Source organism: Brienomyrus brachyistius, unplaced genomic scaffold (genome assembly GCF_023856365.1).
Source record: "Brienomyrus brachyistius isolate T26 unplaced genomic scaffold, BBRACH_0.4 scaffold82, whole genome shotgun sequence".
NCBI lineage: Eukaryota > Metazoa > Chordata > Actinopteri > Osteoglossiformes > Mormyridae > Brienomyrus > Brienomyrus brachyistius.
Genome location: NW_026042357.1, coordinates 243,906 through 270,724, shown reverse-complemented (window position 1 = coordinate 270,724; position 26,819 = coordinate 243,906). Strand labels below are relative to the sequence as shown.

The 26,819-nt window shown below is 49.1% G+C and overlaps 1 long non-coding RNA gene across 2 annotated transcripts in view; it reads left to right on the top strand.

Moving 5' to 3' along the window:
- Positions 1 to 26,567, top strand: part of LOC125726997 (uncharacterized) — a 44,888-nt gene extending 18,321 nt beyond the window's left edge. For both annotated transcript variants that reach the window (XR_007388490.1, XR_007388491.1), the window contains exons 3-4: positions 3,951 to 4,051; positions 25,659 to 26,567. This is a non-coding gene — a long non-coding RNA (uncharacterized LOC125726997). The remainder of the gene's footprint in view (positions 1 to 3,950; positions 4,052 to 25,658) is intronic.
- Positions 26,568 to 26,819: the final 252 nt, after the last annotated feature.

Sequence of the window (26,819 nt, the reverse complement as noted above, 5' to 3'; positions counted from 1 at the left end):
GCGCGGAGGTGGATTCTCTTCTTTGTTTGGCATCCCAGTTAAGCGATAATCTGTGTGCTTTTAGATGTGTCGGAGGATCCTGTTGACTCATAACCTGATGTATATTGCTATGACAACATCTGTGAGGTAGTTGTGGGTTACACAACAAGCAGTGCTGTGCTCCTTTGTGATGCGCTATACATTGACACTGGGCTTTTGTATATAAGTATCTATATACAAGTATTCACTTTCAGTGAAATCTACCGTAAGCCAGTGATGGTATTTGTATCAGAGGTTGAGGTCTCATTCACTGAGAGTGATCCGCATTGTCTGCTTGCTCTTGGCTTTAGAAGGCCATCCATTCGATCGATTGCGGAGCTGTCCCATACGCAGCTTCTTCAGTAGCGGCACCGACTCTGTCAGGGGTCTCTGAGGCTCCTTGCCATCTCCCTTGGAGTTTTCTAGACCTGTTAGGGAGGAAGACGGAGATCTTTGAGAGTTTGATAGGTGTGCTCCTAATACAGTACCAGTCAAAAGTCTGGGCACAGCTACTCATAGACTTTATTTGTACATTTTGGAATAATTATAAACAAATTTAAAACCAATGGAATTTTGCACAAAAAAAAAAAAAAAACAATTTGTTGCTAATGGGAGTTTGTGGGTTTGGACTCCAGAAGGTTGCCAGTTCAAATCTCATGGTCAACAGAGTGATCCCACCCTCAGGTCCTTCAGAAAGGCCCTTAACCCCAGTTGCTCCAGGGACTTACGACCCTACTGTCTCCTCCACACCAATCTCATGATGTAGTCTCCTGTGATGCGTTTCCAGCTGTCCTGAAGGAGGTCCCACATATGCTGAGCGCTCATTGGTCGCTTTTCCTTCACTCTCTGCTCTGACTCCTACACCATCTATATTGCCTTTAGGTGGCCAGGTCATGTGATTCACCATGCTTTTGTAGGTAGATTGGCATGTTCTGACTTTTGACTGTTACTTCAGTACTTGTAAAGTACAGTAGCACAGATCCCCAATTCAGGTACCCTTGAAGCAGAGAAACACATCTGCAATCGAGTAAGGAAGGATTATCAGTGTCTCGTGAAATCTCTTATGAGGCCTTTACATGTATCGTGCTCCCCTGTCATTGCAAACCTGTTGTGAATTTTATCTGATTTCTGATTTTCTAACTGGAATATTTGATGTACGTTTTCAAAATACTGAAAACATAGAATGTGTATTTACAGTGCTGGGCATTTCAGGCCCAGAAGCTAAAAATTCAAAGCAAGATTTTGTTTCTACCAACCAGTTGAGTCTCTGTGACTGTGACTCTTTATACTCGACTGCTTGGTAGAAACAAAATCACGGTCTGGTTTCGTAGCTTCTGGTCCTGAAATGCCCAACACTGAGTATTTATTTGTCCTGAAAGCTTTTCTACATCATACTGTCCATTAATTTCACAGCAGCCCTCGCAGTTCTATGAAATAACCCCCTCAAAAGCAAGTTTTACATATGCAGCAAGACGGATATGTAGCTTTAGATTCTTGTCCAAGCACCGGCATGTGCAAACATTCCTGGTCACCGGGCAGGAAGGCCCACAAGTTGTCGACATTTCTGCCAGCTTTGCAGATTTGTATGCTGGAAGCGCTCTGCTCGCCTGTCCTTATAAGTTGATTTAAATTATGCCCTCCGCATTATAAGGCTTGATAGGAAATAAATCTCTAAATGAATTCAGTGAATAGGGACGAGGGAGAGGAGGGTTTGCGGGGGGGGAAGGGGGGTGTGCACAGGGGGAATATTGGCGTATGTTAACATAAATTAAAGCCTATCTGCAGCAAGGGTAGGTGGTGAAGCCTTTTCCTGTTATAAAAGACAGTAAGAGACTGAAAAGTATGTGACTGATAAGTCAGGGAGGCGTATGAAACATGTTGCTGGAATAATTGTGGAACTGGAGGGGAGAGTGGAGTGACGGGCATGGGATGACGGCTGTGCGTGTGTGGGGCTTGAGCCGCAGGAAAGCGGCAGGCTCTGTGAGCTGAGTAGGCCCCTGTTATTCCTATGTAAACTAGACCTTGAATTGTGAGGTGTATTTATGAGGGTGGGGGTGGGGGGGGGGCTCTGAAAGGCAGCCTACTGTTGACTGAATGGGATGGATTTGGGAGGAGGGGTGGGGGGATGTGGGGGCTAGGGGTGGACTCCACTGGTTCAATGCGACGCCTGGCGCAGCTGTGAAAAGGGTCCTCTCCTTTTTCCCACGCCCGATGGCTGCGTGAGACAGTGCTTCAGCCGGCTGGGGTCAAGTCGCGTCCCTAATATATACATGGGGCCTGTCTAGTTACACAACGCACACGCACAGTCCATTTGTTTAATGTGTGCACACAGACGAACGCGCCCTCTTATGCTCACACACATGGCAGGGCCGGGTGGGGGTGGGGGGCACTAATTTTGACCACAGTGGAAGTATTGTCTGGGGCTCCGGAATAACGGTCCTGGGTTCGACGCATTAACAGACCGCGTGAGAGCAGACGCCTGCTATTCTCTCACACCTTCAGAAAACTGCTGAAGAATATCATTCAAGTGATAATTGGGTGCGAAGCCTCCTTTCGTAGTTTGTTCTCATGTCCAGTCTGATCTGTTCTTCCCTCCATTCTTTCTTCTCTATATCTAGTTTGGAATGTTTCATCTTATTTAGTGGTTCTTATAAAGTGCCAGGTTCCCTGTATCTGCCAGGGTATCTATGCCCTCCTGGTGTCCCTGGAAGTTCGGGGCATGAGGCAAGGGGGACGCTGGGCAGGGGGGGGGACTCTGGGCAGTGGGGGGGGCTCTGGGCAGTGGGGGGGGCTCTGGGCAGGATGCTCGTCCCGGCCCATTCTCCGGAAGATTGAGGCTCTAGATTTTGCTGCAGGTTTTTGAAGGTCTACAGATGGTTCTCGTTGCGGTTTACATGCACCTCTTCTCCTGAGGCACTCCTTCTCTGCCTGTGACAGCCCCCACCTCGTCAGGTGCTTGTCTGGACCTTGGCCATCCAGTGGAGCGGGGGGGGGGGGGTCCCTCAGTCCCGAGCTGTGGAGTGGGTGAGAGGGAATGGAGACTGGGGTGTGAAAAGGCTAGTTGATTTAAACAGGGGCCGTGGGGGTGGGGGTTGAGTGAGGGGGGTGTCACTGTAGGAGGACATAGCAACTCTCCAGGAATGTCTCCTGGCTTGACTTTCAATTAGAGCCGTGATCCATATCCAAAGAATAAAGGAGAACGGGAGCCAAACAGCCCGGTAGAGCTTCAATTCAGCTGCAGGAATGTGCCCCTTTGATGGGACAGACATTTTTAATAAACCAGCAACGATAGACGGAGCAGCCCGGCTCTACCGGCCAGGGAGTCTTTTGTTGGTCTGAGGTTTCTGGGAGACGTGAACCAGGCAGAACGTGTGAGGAGCTTGCTGATGAGATACGGGTGGAAAGATTAGGAGATGCATCAACATTTCAGGTCACACTTCTTTGACGATGGTCGTAATTATGGTGCGTGTTTTTCCGTCGTGGTCAGAGGTGGGAGTTCCGAGCAATGTCTCGCCATAATACCCTGCTCAGACCGTCCTCCTAAGAGTGAATCGTCTAGGGCTTGTTTATGATGCTCCACACAAATCCCCCCCCCAGGAAGCAATAGAAACAACCCCAATGTCCCTGACAAAGTGTGTATATGGCTGTAGACCCCACCCTGCTGCATTTGGTCTGGAATTGGATTCACGGTGGAAATCACCTTGAGCTACGCTGGACCACAGAGGTGCCCCTGATTTAGCATCTCCAGCTGTTTGGAACAGGACCCCCCCCCAAACACACACACACACACACACACACTCTGTGTCCAAAATAGCCTTTAGTGCCCTTATTATGGTCCATATACATGATGAATGAAACGTTATGAACTTCAGAACTCAATACTCTGAATTCTGAATTCACTGCTTGCTTTTTCTCTTATTTTGTTTCTTCAGTTTCCAATTGGATCGGAAGCAGAAACCTGGCGCTCCGTAGGGCGACACCGGGATTAATGCACCGGCTGCAGAGAGGCGCGCCTGCTGTACCCTCGAACGAGGTACTTAACCTGGCCCGCTCCGGTAAAATACCCGGCTGTGTACATGAGCACGGCGTGACAAAGATTACGATTTGGTTTGAGAGGAGCTGTCTGGAACCCGAGTGAACTGCAGGGTCTTGCTGCACTTTGAGGGTTCTCTGGTTGGCAATGGTGTTGACTATGTAGGTTCTTCTGGAGCAGCTCCATTTTATAAAGAATGATACGCTTGACGCCTCCCCCCCCCCCCCCCAACCACAGATGCACACACTCACTCTTTTTGAAGAGTTCCCTAACCCTAGTGATCGCACGGGGGGGAGGGAGGCAGTGTTGGAGAAGACTTGGGCTGTGTTGGAAGACCAATCCCCCAACAGCCCCCACACCTCCACCAAGCCCTCCCCAGAATCAATAATCACTGTGGAGGGTCTGGATGTGTCCCCTAAGGGGGGAGAGGGAGAGGCAGGGGCGGCATCCTGCCCCAGGCCCAGCAACCCTGTGCGGCTCAGGACCCCCCCCCAGCGAGGGTGTGATCTCAGCCCTTGTTCATGCAGCACCTGCCCCTCCTCCACCACCACACTGCCTCCCCACCAGCGAACGCCTTTCCCGGCTTCAGGGATGTTTCCCTGAGCAAACCGTGCTTCGTGGATGTTTTCACCGAAAGTTCTCAGCATTCTGGCGGCGGGAAACTCTTCATAGGAGAGACTCTGTCCTTCATCTGTTGTCCTTTGTTGTAAAAATTTTTGGTACTAAAAGTAGTTGGGGGGGCTGGAGCACTTTATCCCAAGAAACAATTTATTTTATCCCACAAACCACCTGGGATTGGGCAGGGGGTCAGGATTACCCTGCCTTGACACTCACTGCGCGGTTTAACCAATCAGGAACCGATTGAGAAACTGACAAGATTAAACCGATTAGCGGTTGGCTGTGATGATGATGATGATGATGATGATGATGGTTGTTCCCACTGTGGGTCTCACATCTGCACTAGTTGGGTCCGGAAAGTTCCTCCCAGCCTGCCTTTGGTTTATTATAACCGATGAATGAACTCACTGGGTGTCCTAGTTTTGGTGAGGAGTTTCTCCTGGTGACGCGCTTCGCCAGCAGCTTCCGCCGCCGCCCTCCTTCCCCATGTCCCTCTCTGGCTCGCAGGCTCCGTCATGCCGCTTCTCTCACACGCCCTGCATGAGCCGTGACCTCCTTCTCACCACCCTTGCCTCACGCTAAAAAGTTCCCTGACTCTCTCCGCCTGCCCCGTCTCCTCCTACCTGCTCTCTCCTGCTCTCTTCTCCTCCGCCATACCTTCCACCTCCTCTTTCACTATAGCCCCCCTGCACCTCCTCTTACTTACCTCTCCTTCTCCCCAGCTCCTTTTTCGCCACTTTAATTGAGTCAGTGCGCATCCTGACCACCCCCCTTCATTCCTCCATAGCCCTGCGCCCCTCCCTCACAGGAGGGGGACATTGTCTACCCCGTCCCGTCGATGTAATCCCTTCGGCCAGGACAATAGCTTGTCCTCAGACTGTTGAGGTGAATTAGCCCCCCAACGGGTGAGAGGCTGTACTCCACCTATTCAGTGCCCTTCCACCCCCCAGGCGAGGGATCGTCCCAACGTATATGGCCTCTGCATGTCCAGTTAGTGGTGTTTGCGTTTACGGACACGTCCAACAAGGTGACATAACGAGCCGCCTTTGTGTCTGCGTTATCGAGTCCCAGTTTGGGTTATCGAGTCCCAGTTTGGGCAGTGCTCTGCCCAGTCTCATGCCTTCAGGAAAAATACCAAAAATACATCTTCCCCAGCACAAACCATTCTATGCTCAGGCAGGCATGAGCTGTATTTTTTTCCACAGAGTTGTCGCAGGGATTCAGACGATCCCATTTGTTTGACCTTCATGGAATGCACAGATATTTCCTTATGTTCTTATCTTCAATTAAAACTACTGCGTTTCTATATTTGTGCAAAATACAATCAATGAAAATATTGGGAAAAAATTTTTAATAGCGTACAAAGTACCACAAACAACAAATATTTTGAAAAAATGAAACAAGAATTTTTTTTCTTTTTATTATTTGTGGGAGATTTGCGTAACAAAATATGTAAATTTCTGCGTTTTCATTGTGATGAATGCCACCTGTTATATAAATTCAGTGCTGTTGCTTTAAAACTTCACACGTTGTGTGATGACACTGCTGGCAACAAACGTGTGAACACAGATCTGGCAGCGCCAGGATCCTGCTGGTACCCCGTCCCCCTGCCGTCCGCCTCTTCCTCTCCTGTCAGCTGTGGTGAGAGCAGGGAGACTTCCCTCTAACGAGTGAGCTGGGAGCATCTCCGCCGGCCTGGCGTCGTCACCTAGCGAAGAGGAGGCAGTGTTGCCATGGGAACAAATGCTCGGTGTTAACCTGAGGGAAAACGAACAAAGTGGGGCTGTACACAGCGCAAGTGGCATGGATCCCAGAGTGGATGGCGACCAGGGTGTCTGTGTTGAACCTCCCAACGATTAACCAGTGTTTGGTTTCAGTGTGAGGCCCCCAGGTACTGTGCAGGTCAGGTTTGGGACATGCTTGTTCCCCCACTGGCAGATACTCCCCCTTTCTGTGAAACTTTTTAACAGTTACTTAGCTTTGGCCTTATGAGCTCAGAAAAGCCCAGATAACTTGGGAGGGTTGTTCTCACAAACCTGAGAATTTTTCTTAAACACTATTTCTTTGTAATTTTTTTGTTTTGTTTTTGCATGCGCAGTAGTTGACATCACCTTAACTTTTTAGGTATATTAAAACTTAGTAATTTGTTCCTTTGGTTTAATGATTTTTTTTAAAAAACCATTTCCCCCAAATAGGCAGCCAAAATCTAAATACTGTAACACTATTAAGTTGAAATAACACACAAAACTACATGAAATGTTTATATATCTTTCAACTTAATTGCAGGTAACCCACAATTACCAGTCAATTTGTATGATAATATGGATATATTTTTACTCAGTTTGTTTCGTGACTTTTACAATTGCTTTCCCCTCATCTCCGTAGCTCGTGCCCTAGATTAGATCAAATACTTTTAATGCAGAAATAAATAATAATATTGTAAAACTGATTAACTACCCCAGAAGCAAAATCAAGTTTAGACAATGAAGTTGTATAATTTTAGTCTAAAAAAATTATAAATTATAATTATAATTAAATATACACACGTCACCATACATGGGCCTTTCAGAGGACACTGATAAGCTTAATGGCCATTTTCAGGGGATTATTTTTTTTATATTTTCACCATACATCCATCTCTCCATTCATTTTCCAACTGTTTATCTAGTACTGGGTCATGCAGGGCAGCACAGGGCACAGGGCTGTGGTACAGCCTGGATGGGATGCCAGTCTATCGCAGGGCAAAGGGCTGGGGTACAGCCTGGACGGGATGCCGGTCCATCGCAGGGCACAGGGCTGGGGGACACCCTGGACGGGATGCCGGTCCATCGCAGGGCACAGGGCTGGGGGACACCCTGGACGGGATGCCAGTCCATCGCAGGGCACAGGGCTGGGGGACACCCTGGACGGGATGCCGGTCCATCGCAGGGCACAGGGCTGGGATACAGCCTGGATGGGATGCCAGTCCATCGCAGGGCACAGGGCTGGGATACAGCCTGGATGGGATGCCGGTCCATCGCAGGGCACAGGGCTGGGGGACACCCTGGACGGGATGCCAGTCCATCGCAGGGCACAGGGCTGGGGGACACCCTGGACGGGATGCCAGTCCATCGCAGGGCACAGGGCTGGGGGACACCCTGGATGGGATGCCAGTCCATCGCAGGGCACAGGGCTGGGATACAGCCTGGATGGGATGCCGGTCCATCGCAGGGCACAGGGCTGGGGGACACCCTGGACGGGATGCCAGTCCATCGCAGGGCACAGGGCTGGGGGACACCCTGGATGGGATGCCAGTCTATCGCAGGGCACAGGGCTGGGATACAGCCTGGATGGGATGCCGGTCCATCGCAGGGCACAGGGCTGGGGTACAGCCTGGATGGGATGCTGGTCCATCGCAGGGCACAGGGCTGGGGTACAGCCTGGATGGGATGCCGGTCCATCGCAGGGCACAGGGCTGAGGTAAAGCCTGGACGGGATGCCAGTCCATCGCAGGGCACAGGGCTGAGGTACAGCCTGGACGGGATGCCAGTCCATCGCAGGGCACAGGGCTGGGATACAGCCTGGATGGGATGCCAATCCATCGCAGGGCACAGGGCTGGGATACAGCCTGGATGGGATGCCAGTCCATCGCAGGGCACAGGGCTGGGATACAGCCTGGATGGGATGCCGGTCCATCGCAGGGCACAGGGCTGGGGGACACCCTGGACGGGATGCCAGTCCATCGCAGGGCACAGGGCTGGGGGACACCCTGGATGGGATGCCAGTCTATCGCAGGGCACAGGGCTGAGGTACAGCCTGGATGGGATGCCGGTCCATCGCAGGGCACAGGGCTGGGGTACAGCCTGGATGGGATGCCGGTCCATCGCAGGGCACAGGGCTGGGGTACAGTCTGGACGGGATGCCAGTCCATCGCAGGGCACAGGGCTGAGGTAAAGCCTGGACGGGATGCCAGTCCATCGCAGGGCACAGGGCTGAGGTACAGCCTGGACGGGATGCCAGTCCATCGCAGGGCACAGGGCTGGGGTACAGCCTGTATGGGATGCCAGTCCATCGCAGGGCACAGGGCTGAGGTACAGCCTGGACGGGATGCCAGTCCATCGCAGGGCACAGGGCTGGGGTACAGCCTGTATGGGATGCCAGTCCATCGCAGGGCACAGGGCTGGGGTACAGCCTGGATGGGATGCCGGTCCATCGCAGGGCACAGGGCTGGGGGACACCCTGGACGGGATGCCAGTCCATCGCAGGGCACAGGGCTGGGGGACACCCTGGATGGGATGCCGGTCCATCGCAGGGCACAGGGCTGGGGTACAGCCTGGATGGGATGCCAGTCCATCGCAGGGCACAGGGCTGAGGTACAGCCTGGACGGGATGCCAGTCCATCGCAGGGCACAGGGCTGGGGTACAGCCTGTATGGGATGCCAGTCCATCGCAGGGCACAGGGCTGGGGTACAGCCTGTATGGGATGCCAGTCCATCGCAGGGCACAGGGCTGAGGTACAGCCTGGACGGGATGCCAGTCCATCGCAGGGCACAGGGCTGGGGTACAGCCTGTATGGGATGCCAGTCCATCGCAGGGCACAGGGCTGGGGTGCAGCCTGGACGGGATGCCGGTCCATCACAAGGCGTGCACACCCAGAAATGATGATATCCATTGCTGCATATATTAAGGTCTTCTTCCAATTTATTTACAGCTTATTGATGCCATAAATTGATAAATGGGTTTTTTTTGCATTTGTGGACGTGTCACAATGATGCCGGTAAAGTGTTACTCTGTGAGAATAAGCCATAAGCACTTCTTCCTGCACTGCAGATTGCCGCTTGGTCTTGGATTGTTCTGCGGACGTGAACCCTGCTCTGCATTTGGACCCTGTAACGCTATTCATCAGCTTGAGGGCCATAAATATTCATTTGATATCTATGTTTAAAATGTGTGCTTCTTTTAACAATGGCCTGAAATGTGAAGAGCGGGTAAGAATGAAAATGAGGCTCGTGCACAGCAGCCCGGGGGGGGCGGTGTCCGCGCCACACGTGTGCACTAACCCCCAGGCGGAGGCGTACGTGTGTGATGGAAGGTCCCACACGTGTCAGTACCCATCCTGGTCACATGACTCGAAACGCACTCCTCCGGTGCCAGCCTCCCCCTCTCCTCCTGTGCTCTGCTCCTCTGAGGTGCAGCATCGGTGATGCCCCCCCCACCTCCCCCAGCTCTGGTTCCCCGAATGAAGCATATAAAATGCTTTGGCTGCATTTGCCGTCACCATAGCCAGATCGCCCCACCACCACCCCCAGTCCGTCCCACCCTGTCCTTCAGCCCTGCACACGGCCGCCCCCAATAATATTTATAGCATAATCCCTCTCTGCCCCCCCTATATTTTTTCATAACACAAGTCCAATGCCAGGACCCCCCCCTAGTTACTGCCCCCCATCAGTGCTGACATGTGGACATGTGCCTTGTTCTCCATTTATTTTGCCCCCCACTCCCTCAGGCCGCTGTCCATCCATCCTGCTGGCAGGCCACAATGTGACCGCTTCCCACTGCAGCATGGGGGGGGGGGCGCTGCTTGAATGCAGGGGCCCCCCTTTGTGTCCCATCTGGGGGGGGAATTAACACCCACGTCTGGGCCCGTGAATAGCATTATTGTGTCTGAGACGTCCACTTCACAGCTCACCCCCCCAACTCCCCGCGCCCCCCTCTCCTGCCCAGCCGGGGCCTCTTACCACTTCTCCACCATCCCAAACCTGGTTCCCTAACAGGTTTCTCAGACCCCACCCCCGACAGGTCCTGAGGGTGGGGCCAAATTACAGTCAGAGGTTACAAGTCATGGTGCGATGCTGGGAACGGTCCCACGCCTCTGTGCCCCCATTTCACAGCCCGCAGGTTTGCCCATCTCCCCTTTTGGGCCTTTGGAGGAATGCAGAGAAGGGGGACAGGGGTATAGTGAGGGCCCGGCTCACAATGGGACAGGGGTCCGTAAAGAAACGTCCTCATTTACATCATAACAGGCGCCGGGGACCATTGCAATTATGTATGGTCATACAAAATAACCGCCAACTCGGATATGCTTATGGGAAATACTTGGGGCACGTAACATACAAAGTGATTCATCTTATAACGCTGAAAGGCTTTTTCAGTATTAAAAGATTAAATGCTTTGCATTCAGTGTTCTGCAAATAAAACATGATTCGTTGTGTTGTTCTCTTAGGGGGTAAAAAATAAAAAAAACTATACATGCAGTTAGACCGCTGTGGGTGTCAGAAGCTAGCTGAGGTGGGATTTTCAAGAGGGGGTGGATTTGGGAGAAACCGTTGTACCGGTAATGAGGCTAATTTGGTCAAACGGCAGTGATGGCTGCTTTTATAGGGGCACTGTCATGATATCTGTCACAATGGGCCCAGATCCTCATTCCGGCTCGTTTTCCTGAGGTCATGTAAGGAACTAGTCGACCGGGGCTGAGATTCGGCTCCCGATTCAGCCCTTTCAAAGGGGGGCATCACTATTTGTATAGGACCCAAAGGCACAAGCGAGGAACCTCGAGCTGAAATGACCTTCCTCTCTCTCTCACGCACATACTCACCGGGAGCCGGAGTGCATGGAGGACATTGCCGGGCCAGTAGTCTGCACTCAGAGCTTGAGCAGCTGCCGATTTGCCACGGGCTCTCTTCCTCTGCTCCTCCTCTCCTTGGTTTCTCAGCCTGGCCCCCTCTCCCTCATCTCAGGGTTTCGGGAGGCCAGCCTGGTGCAGGGCGGCCTCGCCGTGGAGCAGGTAGATGTGGCGTACAGCCATCCCCGCCGGCTACCGGCTGAAATCAATACGGTTGGAGGGAGGGAGGGATGCAGCTCAAGGCCGCCTGATGTGGACCCCCGCAGGGCCCCGGGCCCACCGCTCCTTCCCGGAGAGGGGGCTCGACCTCACACCACTGGCTACGGAGGCCTATCTCGGCAGACAGTATGCGAGCAAGTGACCCTCCCCATCCGCCGAACTGCGTCCCAAGTATCACAGGCTTTGCATCTGCTTGTATGGTACTTTTACGCAATTTAATCGGTTCATCTTTCCCTCCTTCTGGAACTGATTGTCTTTCATTCACTCTCTTTCCTTCTTTCACACCCATCTACGTTCTGTGTGTGAACAGTAAGATTGATCCCCTAAAACCAAATGCCCAATTAACCTGGGAGAGTTTCCAGAGTCATCTTGGAGTCCATCGTGGTGTTAAAGGTAGATCCAGAATGCCAAGAACACTCCTGCAGGGAACCGGCAAACTAAGAGAGGGGAAGTTCTTGCCTTTCTGTGGCACACCTGACTGACACCATGAGATTTTTTAACTTTTTTGAAGCCCCAGCAAAGAAACGCTTTAGAATGGGCTGACATATTTTATTATGAAATTTATGGTAAGGATGTGCAGTGACTAGTTCTGCTGGCAAGGCTCCAGTCAGATCTTAGGTGATGCTGCGAAACAGCCACAGGAAACAGCCACAGGAAACAGCTACAGGAAACAGCCACAGGAAGTGCCACAGGAAGTGCCTGCATCTGACCTTCAGGGACGTCCTGGGCCAGCAGCCGCTTGTCACTTCAGCATTCCGGCAAGTGGAAGACATGGTTGGGCCCCAGAAAAATTCTACTCAATGGGACCCCCTCCCTTCTCCAAACCAAAGCTACCATTATTCACGCTCACACACTCATGCCCCCCCCCAGTGTCTGGGCCCCTGAGATTGTTCCCTTTTCTCCCCCTTTATGGGCGGCCCTCTCAGAAGTGTCTGTGGTTAACAGGACCGGCAAAGCCCGGCTCTGACGGAATGCTACTTAACATGGGAGAACACACTTGTGTTCATGCGCACACACACACACACACACACACACACACACACACACACCGGTCCCAGATCCTGCAAGGGGCGTGTTAAAATCTACCGGTTGATCCGGAGGGTCTCTGTATGTGTTTTTGGACCTTTTGTCCTCTAATTCCGAGAAAGGAATAGGAGCCGGACTTGTATCTGTGCTGTGGCCTCGTTCCTGAAGCCGCCCTGGTCTCAGGCCTACAGCCTGACCCGTACACTCCCGTCGGACCAGCTGGTCCCGCGGCGAGCCGCTGGCACGGGGAGGCCAGTACCGCGTGGCACCCCCGAGGGGCACCATCGCTGACAAAACGGTCGCCGTGGTTTTAACGGCCGCCACCTGCTCGTTAACGATATGCAAATGCCAGCTAATTCCATTTACGGGGACCGCGGCCTCACTTGGGCCGCCACGCCGGGCGCTAAATCGCTAACAGGCCGCCACGCCGGGCGCTAAATCGCTAACAGGCCGCCACGCCGCTTTCTTTGTCTCCGTCTCCCTTTTGTTCGCGCCCCTTTCGTCTCGATGGCCGTCCCGCCGCGATTCTGTAAGCACGGCCCGGCGGTGTACCATATGCGCTGTCTGGGGCCCTTCCCCATCGCAGGTCCTCCCATATGCAAATCCCACGCGCCAAAGCCCCGCGTGTCGCGAGGCTGCAGACGGGCCGGCGCAGTATAATGACCTCATTATTATGCGCCCTGCGCAAACAAGGTAGTGCTTCATGTTCTACCACGGAGCGATGCAGCAGGGCATATTGTCTCTCAGGTGTGAGATCACCAGATCTCTTTCCTTCTGATGTCTCAGTCGACCATCATTCTGTTTAACTCACTTATACATATTTATCCTCCTTCAATTTAAGCCCAAACATTGTGCTTTCTTATTTGGATTTACTGCAAACAAGCATTTCGCTAAAAAAATACATTGTGGGCTCTTGGTGCAGTGCCTGTTGTCTTAGGATGATGGGCAGAGGTCACATGACATGCTTCAAGGCCCTGTGATGCCTTGTGATTGTGATTTTTTTAGTTGTTGTTGTTAGCTTTGAGCTCGCCCAGAGCTGGGGGGCCGTGTGTTTGTGCTGATATGGTCCCCCTGAAGCATAATTGGTCGACACAGAACCAGTATAACAACGAGCGCTAAACCCGGGAAATGGCTTGTCGTTCACACACGTCCAGCTGTTTTACCGACAGGATGGGATTTTCGTGTTTGTTAGAGCAGGACAGTTTGCCATGGCCAGTGTGTTGAACCTCCAGAATAAGAGTACCAGTAAGCATTATGAGTAACTGCGGTTCACGGGGATGAAGGCGTCGCACAGGGATTAATCGGCAGCATAATATCCTTTCCTTCATTCTTCTTTGCTGAAAGAATTCTTTTTTTTTTTTTAATAAACCCCCAAGAGAAATAATTAAAAATGAATGCAAATTACTTCAATTGAAGAGTTATGGTCCATAATAATTCCTTAATTTATTTATAAATTTCTCAGAAACAATTCTGTCTGCGCAAAACCAAATCTCTTTCGATTTTTATTACGGTTTGGGAGTTCTGCAGAAGGATCGGCTGAAAATGTCATGCAGTCACTGAGTGCCCGTGAAACTGCTCTCAGTCCAACAGGAGATACTGTTTTATAGACTTGCTTCTTAGATCCACAGCGAGCCGTTACAGCCGACGTGAAAATTCAGTGTGTGCGGTGTTTGGATATTTTATATATATGTGAAATAATTTTAAAAAGCCGTCAGAAAAAATGGGGTGAAATGGAAGGGATTTTGAGGGTCTTGTGTTGTGTTGGAGGGGTTATTTTTTGGGGGGAGGGGGTGTGCTTGAGGCAATTCAGACTGTCTAGCTGAGACGGTATATGTATAAAGAGGAAATAATGGCCGGAATTGTGTCTGGGTCAGCTAGACTGTGCTTGGCTTTGCAATTTGCATATGCAGAACAGCTGGCGATCCCATATGTTTCAGACGCACCAGACAGAATTACACCCCCCCGTTCCCGACACTCCACCCCTACCATCCCTACACTCTCTTCACAAAAGCAGATGCGCACTCCCACGCTGACACCCCTTTATAGGACCCGGCGAATATGTTCACACTTTCACTGGAAAACACACTTTCACCACGCTCCCTTCGCTGAAACAAAAAAAGAACTAGCATGTTACAGCCACTCCCTTATCCGTGTGTGTGTGGTATGCACATCTGCGATTATTCTCAACTCGATGGCAAGAGGGGAGCGAGGCTTGGTACAATAAATTCTGTTAGAGCTGGGAGGGCTATGAAAGAGTAGAGGTCTGTTTACAGGGCGGTGGATGCAGATTTTTCTTCTCTGAGGTAGCAGAGGTACAGATGGACCCTGGAAACCCCCAAAGAGTAACCTTTGGAGTGACCCCCCCCACATCGACACATTTCAGTACCAGCCTTCATTTGTGCCCAGCTGGGCTTGGTCTTTAAACACGCCAGCGATGAGATGACTCGAGAATCAAATTAAATGCCAAGTTCGTCTCTGTGGGTCCTTTTTTATTAAAGGGCTTTAATTTAATTGGCAGGGGGCTCAGGAATTATTTTCCCTTTGACAACAATGATAGTTTGGTGACTCGCTTCAGAGAGCCCTGTCCTGCTTTCTCTCTTTCTCGTTTTTTCCTGCTCCTCCAGTCTTCTGCATGTCTTTTCATGTTTCTGCATGTGTTTGTGCAGATTTAAGACTCCAACCTTCATCCATTTGCATGCCTGTGATTCACTCACTGGTGTCGAATGAAATCCATGCACCTCAAAATTCCTGCACCGTGCATTGATGCATGCTGCTTCCTTTCCTGCATTTGTGCACTTTGTTTATTGTTCTGTAGAATGCATGTGTGCATACTGCTTCCCTTCCTGCATTTGTCCATTCTGCTGCCCTTCCTGCATTTGTCCATTCTGCTTCCCATCCTGCACCTTGTATTTGTGGGTACTGCTTCCCTTCCTGCACTGTACAGTTGGGTATTATACTTTGTTTCCTTGCACTAAGCATTTATGCATGCTACTTCACTTTTTGCATCATGCATCTGTGTACTTTGTTTATTCTCTTTTCAAATGCACTTGTGCATGCTGCTTCTATTCTTGCATTTTTGCATACTGCCTCCTTTCCTGCAGCATGCATTCCTGCGTACTGCTTCCTTTCCGCACCTTGCATTTATGAATGCTGCTTCACTTCCTGGTACATCAGCGCCTGCTGCTTCCTTGCCTGAGCCATGCATCTGTGTACCTTGCTTATTCTCCTGCAACATGCATTTGTGCATACTGCTTCCTTTCTGCACCTTGCATTTATGAATGCTGCTTCACTTCCTGGTACATCAGCGCCTGCTGCTTCCTTGCCTGAGCCATGCATCTGTGTACCTTGCTTATTCTCCTGCAGCATGCATTTGCCCTTCTTTCTTTTTTTCATAAAGACTTTCATGTGCTATAAGACCCACTGCTTCCAGTCAAGTGGGTATTGATTGCATGAGCTCTACACAGAAGCCAAACTTACTAAAAGCATTTTTGGCTGTTCCAAAAGTCCCAGGTGTCTTTTTGCCATTAACACTTTTAATTAACTGATTTTAATAAGTCATGTTTTTTTAAGCTTCAGCTATAAAAACAAATATAAAATGTTTCACACTGTATTGGTAGATCTGAGAAATGTATCACTTGTACAATGTAAATAAGTAGTAAAAATTTCTTTATTAAATATATATGTAAATGTACTTTTTTGCAAGTATATTTTTATTTAGTTTCTAGAGAAAACAACTTTATGGTAGCCTTATGTGTAAAAAGAAATCCTTCAATTTATTTAATCTCTGAGTGAAATAAGTGTAAATAAATACTTGTAAATGTTCAAATAATACTGAACTCTACCATTGTCTTTTACCTGCTTTTGGCAGGAAATCTGTCTTCTGGTGCAGCATAATGTTTGATTCCTGCATTCTGTTTTTAAACTATACTCTGAAACAAAGAGAGCGGACAGTTCATGAAATGGCAAAAATGTCCGTGACCCCCAAACATAGGGGAAGCCCTGCACGGTCCGTGGGGCCTTGTGCTGTAGCCCGTCCACCTGAGCTTCAGCTTTGGCCGGTAGCAGAGCTGGGGTCTGCGTGGGAGAGAGAGACACAGATGGCGTGCTAAAGAGAGATCTTGCTTTAATTAGAGCATTTGAGTTTAGGGCCCCATGCCACAGCCTGGCTGGTGAGAACAGCCTTCTAGTCTGCTTTGTGAGGGAAGGGAGAGGCGCCCGATAGCCTTAGCAGCACTGAACGTGCTGAATCACTTTATGGTAAGGATGCAGCAGCGGGGATGTACAGGGTACGCCGGAGATACAGACCGGAGGGAAGCAGGGCAGGCTGCTCACGGAGAGGCGTGTTGATGTTACACTGTGCCTGTGGGGGGTGCCCTGGCAGCTGAGCATGAGGATAATCGAAAGAACGCTTCGTCCTCTCAGGCACAGGATTGACAGCTCCTGCTGTCTGAATGCCACCCTGGCTGGTGACCCCAGGAGTCAAGGTCAGACGGGAGCCTCATCTGTTATGCAGCCCTGGCCGTGTGGACTGGGGCACAAGTGTGTTTGATTATTAACAAGTTGGGAGTTGCTCCTCTGAGTCTACGTCTGGACCTCTGGGTGCTTTAGAGAAGCTGCAGTGTATTAGCTGATCATCCTTTAGCCCCTGCGTAATTAGCTCTTTCCTTCGACGAGCGTATTTGGTCCGGTGTGGGGTCTACTGCATCTACGCCCTCGCACTCTCATCTTCATGAAGCTGTGGGTCTGACATATATTTGTCTTGTTTGATGTTGTTACTTGTCTGCTTTAACCCCCTTCAGGGTGTCCTGCTTCATTTACTCATGTGCTCTTCTCTTGAGCTGTATTTGCCCTACATTTAAAAACAGTTTTTTTTAGTTCTCTAGGCTTGTTCTCTAAAAATATCTTAACTTTACAGTTGCCCTCATTTTTAACTGTAGGTCATGTAGAAAGTTGTTTGTACAGACCGATCCTACAAAAGGACCGTCGGAGCATCTATAGGCACTTTCACACCGAAGTTCCGCAACCTGGTCCCTGGACTGTCTCGACCTGGAACTTTTGTAGCTCCTGGTCACATGTGTGTGTTGCTTTCACACCCCAGAACTAGGTTTCTAGGCTTTGTAGAATTTCATACCAAACTGCATCGCCACGCCAAAAAAATGGAGGATAAATAAGCCATTTTTTTAGTTATTGGTGGGGGGGGGGGGATTGATTCCTATCAAAATGGGACACGGCCTTTTATTTATATATTATCCTGCCAATAAGTACTGGGAAGTGTCAGCATCGGCATATTAGAGAAAAGTATATTAATTAGCGATCAAATTTTCCGATGCAGAAATATGGAGATGCAAAAAAAACCCTTACTTATATTAACTAATTAAATGTAATTGGGGTACAAAGATTTTTCTTTTTTTGTAACTCCCAGGTTCGCACCGGTGCAGTGGGGCTACTGCAGTTTAGCCTCTTCAGTAGTTTGTGTTTTAATTCAAAAGTACTGGTCTCGGTGCTAAAAAAGGGTTCTGGAACTGCTCCATGAACTACCTCTGAGGAACTACAATTGGGCTGAGTTCCTGCAGTGTGAACACAACAGAAGTCCCTGGTTCTGGAAAAAGCTTCTGGTCCCAGAAAAAGGTTCTGCCAGTGTGAAAGCGCTTTATGTCTATTCGGTTGCTGGGGAGTCCAAGGTGGCACCTCCAGCTGTTTGTGACTGAGGGGGGCACAGTGTGGTGCAGGTGTGACTCAGAGACTCCTATGCTGGCAGTTGCACTCGGAAAGACCCCCGAATCGGCACATCCGATTGGGGGGGGGGGAGGAGGAGGTGCTCACTGGTTTCAAATGCGAAGCTTTAACTCTCCGTGATCAATAGGAACTCCCATAGCTTATGCCGTCCCTGTTACTCCCATCTTCCTACGATGCCAGAGCACGGACCCCAGATTCTGTTGTGTAGCTGCCTGCAGTGTGCCTGACAGAAAAGCAAAGTAGCACAGGGACCGCAATACCAAAGGGAGCCGATTTCAGCTTTTTTCTGCATCAGTACTAATGTAGCGTCCGTAGAAAAGCTGTTTTTCTGCCAGTCTGCATAGGTTACCTTCATTAGATGTGCTTTCATGTACACACCGTACTGCTGACTTTCTGTATGGCAGAGTTTTATGTAACAGGGCCCTGGTGGTATTTAATTACCAGTTGGGTCGACTGTACTACATTTGCAGAGGTAAAGTCATACCATAAAATGAAGAGGACTGGGAAATATTAACGGTTACTGATGCGGTGCGTTGTGGTCTATATACTTAGCCTGTTCTGAGGTTCCTGTTAGGGACAAGTGAAGATCCACGGTGTCCAAACTGGACTCAGTTTTGAATACTGAGGTCCGTCCTCTCAATAGAGAGCTGGAACAGCTGAAGGGCACCTGGGCTTTCTTTGACTTGGCTCTTTGACTCCTCACTGTACTGTGTGATGGATCTTCAGTGTTTCAACCTCACTTGTTTTATACACTTTGTTCCTATTGAACGTAGCACTAGTGAACTTTGTTCATGACTGGTGTCACTCAGAATGAACCGGCACATGAATACAATAACCTAGTTATTTCTAGAGTGTAGCCTTCTTAGTTACCTATATTTGGTGCTGTAGCAGGAAGTCACATTTAAATGATTAGCGAAGCCAGCAGCTCTTACGCCATTTAGCTAGCTGGCAGTGACTCTCAGGAAGACGTGGTTTATGTGCAGTCACCTACTTTTGCTCCCGTAGAGAGTTCGAACGAGGAGCTTAGTTTAATTGTGATTGATTCCCAGCTGCTGGTTGCGACTGAGACCTGACGGTATTAACTCCCGTGATCGTCACGCGTTCAGAGGAGTAGTGTTTGTGTGTTTGAGAACGAAACCTAAGTTCCGGATGAGATGCGTGGCTGTATCCCCTTTACAGACTCGGCAAATCGCAGTAGCACCTGCGGTTTCTAAACTGTGCCGGCTCTAAATAAATACACATACTGTGTGTGTAAACACTCGTGTCCCTTTAAGAGGGAGGACGTCTGTCTCATGAGAGCTGTTCCAGAGAAAGGAAGTGAGTGAATAGGCAACGAAGACAGCGTCGCACCCTCTGGTAGATTCCATTATTCATCCCGGCGTATGCTTCATTAGTCCAGCTGAAAGAGACCCCCCTCCCTACTGCCTCAATAGACCTGTCTTTGGCCTGGGGGGGGGGGGGGGGGGGGAGTACCACCTCCCGATCACTCCCATGCCTAATCGTCTCAACTTGTGCTGAAATCAAGCTTAGTAACGGCACTTTTGTGCAATCCGCTCATGCGGCCCTGCTCCGGCTCCCGCTCATTCTCTCATCTCGGCTCAGCCAGCCACCCACCGCTTAAATCCCTATCAGCGTGTCAACAAAATGTCTTCTCAGTTGGGGCTGATATGCAGTCGCTCCTGGAGATTAACCTCCTCCCCGCCGGACTGCTCTTCCCGCCCCGGCTCGTAGCGTCCGGCGCTTGCGCACATCACGCGATGACCGCGTCTTGATGAGTGGAGCGAACGCCTTCTATCAAACTGCAGCGGTTTCTGTGATCCTTTGGTCGTGTCTGAATGGAACCTACAGAGTTTGACATCAATCCCTTCCCAGAATAACCACACAAGCTCAGATGAATACAAGGATGTTATCCTAGTCTGTAATGTCGCTGCACAGTAATTTTCTATAAACACCTTTACACTTTGGTCCTGTACAGTGTAAATGTACTACTTGTCCACTTTATACCACAGTTTTGTAAAGTAAAATATATTTAATGTGATTATGTCTACGTTCATAGTATTTGAAGGCTCTTGATAAATTTGAAAAATAAGTTTGGCTGCATGAAAATTAGGAGATGAAAGTAAGACCGGGATCTACTATCTATGGTAGGACCCTGTCAGATATCACCCTGCTTGTCATCCTCAATGGTAGACCACCCCCCCCCCCCAATACTGACCCCAGCTACTTGAATTTGGACAGTGCAATAATTATTTTCAACTACAGTATTGATTTATGGAAAAATATCCTTGCTAGTGTTGCATGATTTATACTATCCCAGTTTTACTCTGAACCCTGAGTAATTTACAGTATAACATATACAATGCTCATGAAATGTTTTAAAAAGTTAGACTGCATGCCAAAGGGCAAGAATTAGTGAGAAAAAAAATATCATTCACTTTATCAGTATAATTCTGAAACTAATGAATGATACTTCACTCTCTGTTATTGAAGCAGTTTTTTCACAGCTTATTTGTGAGAAATTTAGGTAAATCAAGGCAGCATTAAGGATGAATGTCAGTGGTTGTGCTAATCTGCCTGGCTTGTGGTGTACTTGGCTGTTCAGTTAATCCTCAGATGGGGGTCTCCTTCATCGGCAGTATAGGCAATATCGTATTCGTTTAAATAACGTGTGTGTCTGTGCATACTTGTGTGTTCACCCTCGAGTTCATCTGTAGGTCTGGTGCCATGGCTCCCCGACTCTGGGGTGGTGAATCCGTCTTTGTTTCAAACCAGAGTCTGTCTGTTTGCTCAGGTGTCGCACCCCGCTTCTGATCTCCCCGGGCGACCGTCTCGTTGGGGTGTTCCGGAAGCAGCGTTGCCGGGAGAGAGTCCATCAGAGTCACGAAAGCTCTCCTCTTTACTAAGCTGTGGAACGAAAGCCGTTACTCGCTTTTTAATGCAAATTATATCTTAAGAAGTTTTCATTGGCTGTAAGGTGTAACTGATCTTTAAATGTCCATTTTTTGAGATTGATTTCCTCTGCAGGATTTCGTTTACTCTTAAGGAAGTAGGTGCTTCTAGAACGTGGGTGTAGGACAAACTGGGGTGGTGTGTGGTTATATGATTATAGAATGTAGGAGAAAAAATTTTTGTAAGTCTACTCATCCATCCATCCATCCATCCCATCCATCAGTTTTCTGTAACCACTTTTCCTGTAGAAGATGGCGGTGATGATCCTGCTGAGTGATTTAAATTTGCGTTCCTTTTTGTATTGCGGTCCCTCTGTCTTTTTGCTTTTCTGTCAGGCACACTTCAGGCAGCTGCACAACAGAATCCGGGGTCCTTGCACTGTGAGCGTAGGCAGATGTGAGTAACTGAAATGGCATGAGCTCGTCCTTGAGACATGACTCAAGGTGACTCCTCCACTTTATTCAGGAGCATCTAGGTAGAAAGCTAGAGCCACACTCTGCTCTCTGTCAATCTCGCTTGCTTGACACGACTCCGGACAAAGCCCATCCTTTGCTGCGAGCCAGCTGGACTTTGTCCCATTCAGCACACTCAAGGCCAAGCACACTGAGATACTACACATGATGGTGACGTTTGTTGACATATGATGCAAAGTGCTCAAGTGTATGTAAAGAGCCCAAGCGCACAAGGATTTCATGAAAGCAATGGCACTTGATATCTGAAGAGAGAAACTACAGCTGTGCTGTCATTTGTGTTGCTTGTGTTTGGCGTTATCCTTCACAGTGGCCTAGGCTATGTTAACATGCGTTATACAACTTTGCACCCTTACACTGAAACTTCTTTGGAGAAATGTTGGGTTCTGATATTTAGCCAAAGACCCGCTTCCATGCAGTGTTTACCAAAGTGTAGATAACATGCACACCAAGCATGCTGCACTTCACTTATTTGAGGAACAGGACACCCTTGAACACTTGTTGAATACTTGCATGAATGCCAAGTGTGGTAAGTGTGTTGATGTGGTCCCAGTGGGATAAATGGAACAGCGCCATAGTTTTTCCAAACCCAGATTCTTTCTATTTGTCATTAGGAGACAGGACAAGATACCTTGAACATTTTAACACACAAAGTAAGATCGCATTGACTCAAGCACCCAGCTCTCAATGCCCGAGTCCATCAGACAGAAGGGAGTCGATTTTTAAGAGTCATACAGTCCTGGTGAATATGGACTGCAGTGTCTCATAGGTGAATCTGGTTATATCCATTTAGATTGTATCATTAAATGATCTGTTAGGGCACTTAGGTTTACCAGAGACATTACAGCTAAAACAGGCTAATTTTTAAGTGGATCCTAAAAAGTTTAAGATTTAAGCCAGTATTTTCCATCCTGGTCCTCTGGGAACCCCCAGACGGTGCACGTTTTTGCTCCCTTTCAGCTTAGGGGAGGGAGGGAGCAAAAAAATGGGCCGACTGGGGCTCCCCGAGGACCAGTTTAATGTATGAACTGATACAGGATTTAAATGCAGCCCCAACTTGAGAACCACCGTTTCCTCCCCCTCGCGGATGCCAGTTAACACCTTCAGAGGGGCAGGGTCTGCGGCTGGGGTTTGTATATAGCCGCAGTCCCGCTGGATTCTGCTGTCCGTGTTTTCCGGGCATCCCGTCTCTCCTTCTCCCTCCCGCTTTTTGGCATGAGAATGGCAGCCTGACGTTCCCCTTGCCAGCTCTCTGAAAAGGAGTTTGGGTGAAGCCGTCGTCTATGAACAATGGCTAAATGAGGCCGCCCGACCCGATCCGTAAGGAAGTGTTTCCCAAGGGGGCCTCCACATGGCGCACTATTGGCAAAGCTCTGGCCAGCCCCCCATTCACGGCTCCGTCATGGTCACTTGTGGTGGTGGTGGTGGTTGGGGGGGGGGGGGGTCGCTTGATTCATGCAAACTGTGATCCAGTGACATGTATTTTTAATGAGGGCCTATGTCTTTGTCGGGCGGCCGGCTGCCTGTTCTGCGACGGTGGGCTGGGCCCCATGGCAGCGCGGCCGCCCAACACCCCCCTCGGAGACCACTGCCGGCCGTCCGAGGTCAGACACAAAGCACACAGACCCCCTCCGGCAGGAGAGGAATGCCACTTTTCCCCACGCCGTACCGGAGCGCCGCGATAATTTCATCAGAGACCGGCTCTGCACCGCAACAGTGCTGTTCTGTTTGTATCTGTGTCTATATAAAATATAATAAATTCTCATGAGACCCCTTCAGCATCATTTAGTGTCTTCAACTAAAGATTCTGGCAGGCTGACATTTTTCCTCAAAAAATAAAAAAAACTAAGGATCTAACATTTTTTTTTGCCTCAGTGGATAACATTGTTGCTTCACACTTCCATGGTTGGGGGGTAAAAATCCAAGTAGTTAGGAAGTTAGGCTAATTGGCATCAGTAAAACTGCTTATGGTGTGTGTGTGTGTGTGTGTGTGTGTGTGTGTGTGGTGTCTGTGTGTGTGTGTCTGTGTGTGTGCGTGCATACCCTGTAATGGATTGGCATCCCATATAGGGTCTCCCCCCAGCCTTGTGCCCTCAGCTGCCTGGGACTGGCTCCAGGCCTCACCATGACCTTGTCTGGGATAAACGGTTGGAAGATGGACAGATGTATTATTTAAAATCCAATGCCGTGACTGAAACGAGCTCAGGATTACAAAGTTTCACTTTATTTTATCTTACTCCGGAATTTCTCAAGGGGATGCCTCTCCCTTTGATCAGCCGTCGCGTCGTCACTGTGCCAAAACTGTAAGCTTACAAGCAGCAGGACTGATGAAAGTAGGAGCTGCTGGGTGGAGCTGTAATAGAGGGTGATTGAAGAACAAACAAACAAATGAACAATGAATTAACAAATAATGTGACCTGACCTCATTGCTGCTGATTCATACACTGCTTCACGACCATGTGGGTGGATGCAAGAGTGTAGTAGGGATACAACTTGGGGGGGGGGGGGACATGAATAAAGCCAAATTAAATATTGGGGAACACATGTTCCTTCATCTATCCCTGGTTCCCATGAAGGCCATAGGTTTGGTTTCATCATACAGCGTGTTATTCATGCAGGCGGGTTTGGGAGGGAGCCAATCACAACGCGGCTCCAGCTCTCGGAGCAGTACTTAAACAAGCCCACCCACCCACCCCATCCCAAACCTTAATGGGACACCAGACAGACAGTCTGAATTGACTGCCCCCCCCCCCCCCCCGACCTCCCCCGCCGTAGGAAGACAAATGCACCCCCCCGCCCTCTCCCTGTTTTATTGAGGTCTCCCAGACATACCCCCCCAGTCAAACTGAATATATTAAGCCCATCCCTGCCAACACCACATCCACCCCCACCCGATCGTAAGACCGTTTTCTAGACTACTCTGTCCCAAACCTGACTCCTCTCCAAGCGCTCGCTAACCCCAAAGTCGCCCGTCCTCTTGAGAGAATCTCCTCCATCGCCTCTCAGGCACACGTTCGGGGGCTTCCGAGGGTATTTTAGTTTCTAACATCCAGACTTTATCAATAGGCGATGATTATGAAAATAATGAGCATGCCTGCAAATTTATTAACGTGAATGAATGTCACCGGTCTATGAAGACAATCAGCATCATATCGTACGAATTAAAGCATTTGCCAAGAATCCAAATAAACGGCATTCACTTGTACATTTAATTAGCGTGTGTATATATATGTATATATATATATATATATATATATATATATATATATATATATATATATATATATATATATGTTGTTTTCTTTCATTGATTTCGGTATGTTTCCATGTCGGGCGCATTGAATTGCCTTCGATGGCCGGCTGCTTCCCGCTCGCATCACATGAGTGGCTACTGCGCAGAGTGACGTTGCAGGGCTGTAATGCGCCGCCCCCGCTTATGAATGAGTGGGGTGACTAGTTAGCGTGTTGCCACCTTAATCCCAGAGGTAATATTCTCCCGGTCCCAGCTGACTGCCCCAGGGTCATCTGGAGTGCCCAGACAGGCCGTGCCGTGACCTGTGTCTGTCTGCAGGCTTGGGGTCAAACCGACCCCCCCCCCCCCCCCCTTGTCGATAAAGCCTGCACTTTCATTCCTCCTCCAGCCCGCATGTAAACACTGCCTCGACCTTGACAGCAAAGTGAACACTGGGCTCATAGCCACATAGTAAAATTACGGGGTCTGAACACACCCCACCTCAAAATTTGTTTGCTCCTCATCAAGTCCGCCGAGTGGAACCACCCCCCTCCTCCCACACGCACACCTCCCCCCCCCCACAACGTATTTCTGGCTACAGGCCTAGTGAACACAATTTTGTCTTTTAACAGACAAGCATGGTATGTCTTGTGCCGAGAACACAAGAAGTTTGTGGTGTGGGGGCCCAGTTTATGTAGGAGTTTTCCCTCCCAGGGTATTGTTATAACCTTTTGTTTTTTTGTTTTGTCTCCGCAGAAGATGCTAGATCAGGCTTGTAAGGTGAGCTTCAGAAGAGAGACTCTTCTCCCTCATACTCTGTCTCCCTGGGAGGGCCTCCATCACTGATCCCAGATCAGTGGTCTTATTTCACCACCCTTACCGATTTGCTGCGAAGATCAGAGCTGGCTGCTTCTCCAGTGGATAATTATACTTTTAAATACAACTAAGAAAACGTTAATCAGGCATGTAAGTAATTGGCACCATCATGAAGGAAGAGTTAGTATCAAAAGAACATTTACTCTGTTTTCAGGGTTTACTGTTTTACCGCGACAAATAGGGGCACCTAAGCCACTGGTTTCATTATACTCTTCCCACTATTTGAGCATTTCTTAAATTATCACTCTTCTTTGAGGTGATAAAATCTTTGAAAAGAAATGTGTTTTGACACCAGCCTATTTTTACACTCTGCCAGAGAATTTAACACGGTTCCAACTTTGCCGTGAGGTTTAAGCGATCAGGATCTACCAGCTTTGTAATGACAAACCGCAGCTTGAAAGCTCTTTTCTGGAGAGTGGCAGAGAATGTTAAAGCACAGATTTAATTTATCCCCAGACTACACAGGCAATGACAACATCTAACTAGGAGGATTAAGGGACGGCACAGAGGCGTGCCAGTATTTAGTTATATTAAAAACACCTTCGTTTTCATGCCGGCATATGCAAGGCCAGACCTCTTTATCTCCCAAGGGGTCCTACATTTCCTGTACTACATTCTGTTTCTAGCCAGCAAAGCAGCTATCCTGATTCCCTCTAACAAAATTTGTCGATTTAACAATGAAAATTATGAGTTTTATCTTTCATCTCTTTTATCTCTGATGTAAGTCATGTGTTGTAGTGTTATAAGCTTAGTAGTACAAACTGCCATCCTGTCTATTTATTGTAGTAACTGTCATATTTGAAAGAAGTGTGTTCTTTTTCCAAAATCATGTCAATAAAACTTTTTGCAAATGAACTCTGTTTGCCTTTCTCCTTTATTAAAAAAAACCTTTGCTAGTAGCTTGTGGACTGTTTGTGGTATAGATGCATTGTTATTGATTTCTAATTTCCCAAAAACCAAACGGAAATGTGCGGGAAAGAAAAGCCGTGCATCCGGACGCTCAGGTCGTAACCGGGCCTGACTGGATACTGGGGTGTACCC